The sequence below is a fragment of the Dendrobium catenatum genome, unplaced genomic scaffold (assembly GCF_001605985.2).
Source record: "Dendrobium catenatum unplaced genomic scaffold, ASM160598v2 fragScaff_scaffold_1574, whole genome shotgun sequence".
Taxonomy (NCBI): Eukaryota; Viridiplantae; Streptophyta; class Magnoliopsida; order Asparagales; family Orchidaceae; genus Dendrobium; species Dendrobium catenatum.
In genome coordinates, this window is record NW_021320036.1 from 1,606,319 (window position 1) to 1,607,841 (window position 1,523).

The 1,523-nt window shown below is 39.1% G+C and overlaps 1 protein-coding gene across 1 annotated transcript in view; it reads left to right on the forward strand.

The window, feature by feature from the left end:
- LOC110108188 overlaps positions 1-1,523 on the forward strand; it is a 13,480-nt gene continuing 11,957 nt past the window's right edge. The window contains exon 1 of the mRNA XM_028700680.1: positions 1-198. The gene's annotated coding sequence lies outside the window, so the exon portion shown is untranslated. The remainder of the gene's footprint in view (positions 199-1,523) is intronic.

A 1,523-nucleotide genomic window follows, 5' to 3' on the forward strand; every position in this document is an offset into this window, starting at 1 on the left:
ATGTCGGGGCTTCCGCTTTGGCTTCGCTGGTTCGCGTAGGGGGTAGAGCTTTCAACGAGTGCTTGCCAGTTTGCTTTTCATCTTCTGCATTTAATCGTTGCTGTTTTGCTTCGCGTGAAGTATAGTTCTAAAAGAGTTGAAACTTCTCCGACGTTGTTCCTGTCGGATCGGAAGTCGCGCCGGGAGCTTGCCGCGAAGGTAACAATATTTCTCCCTTTTCGCGCGCTTCTTCAGTCGTATTTACGAAATCCGCAAAAATGTCGGATATACGAAATCCGAGAGTTAGGGCAAAAATGGCCAAAATTCCGTGAAGTAGAGTTTAGGGGCTGTTTGGTATTGGATTAGATTTAATTTAGTGGGATTTAGTGAATCCCGTAAATCCGGTTTGCTCTTCTTCTTCTCTTTTTCGTCGTTGCTGTTCGGCTTCGTTGCTCCGCAGTGTAGAGATTGCACGAATCACTTCTTCGGCTCCTTTGTTCGGCTTGCTCCTTCGACGACGTTCCCTTCATATCGGATCTGAAACCACACCTCCTTGCTGTTCTCTGTTGGTTTGGAAGTAAGTACGACTAGGGGAGCTTGCTTTTGCAGTTTTTGCTCGTTGCCAAGGTATCCATCTTTCTTTCGCGCGCTTCTTCGGCCAAATCCTGTTAAATCCGCCGAACGGCGGGATTTGGGGGGTGTTTGCTATCGGATTTATTTCCCGTTTTAAGTAGGATTTACGGTAAATCCAGCCAAACGCAAAAAATGGCGCTGTAAATCCGGCAAATCCGTAAATTCAGGATTTGCGGATTTTCGCCGTAAATCCGGTAAATCCTTGTAAATCCAAATCCCGCTACTACTCGGATTTAGGGGATTTGGCCAAAGAAGCGCGCGAAAGGGAGAACGTTACCTTCACAGCGAGCGAGAGGGAGCTCCCGTCGTTGCTTCAGATCAAAATGTTGTAACGTCCGATCCGACAGGAAGGTAGCGTCGTCGAAGGAGTGAAGTCGAACAACAACAAAGTAGCAAAGTCGAACAACAACGAAGTAGCAAAGTCGAACAGCAACGAAGGAGCCGAAGAAGCGACTCGGCAATCTCAACACCCAACGAAGCCGAACACCAGGGACGAATAAAAGAATATTAAAAGCAAACCCTAGACGCTTTCATTAATGGATTACTTAATTAATATAATTTAAAATATTAATAACTAAGTTAATTAATTAAATAATTAATAGTAGAATTAGTGGAAAAATTAATTATCTAATTTAACTTAATAAAATAGTTAGTAATATAATTAGTAATTATAAATTAATATAATTATCTTATACATTATTAAACATATAATTAATAATATAAATAATAGTTAAATAATTAATGAGCAGTAGAATTCTTAAGTGATTAATGAGATAATTAATAATAAAATTTATAATTAAAACTAATAAAATGGCAATTAAATTGTTAGTTAAATAATTAGTAGGATTATTAGTTTAATAATTAGTTGGCTTCATATTTCTCCTTCAATTTTAAAACTTCAACCGTTTTAA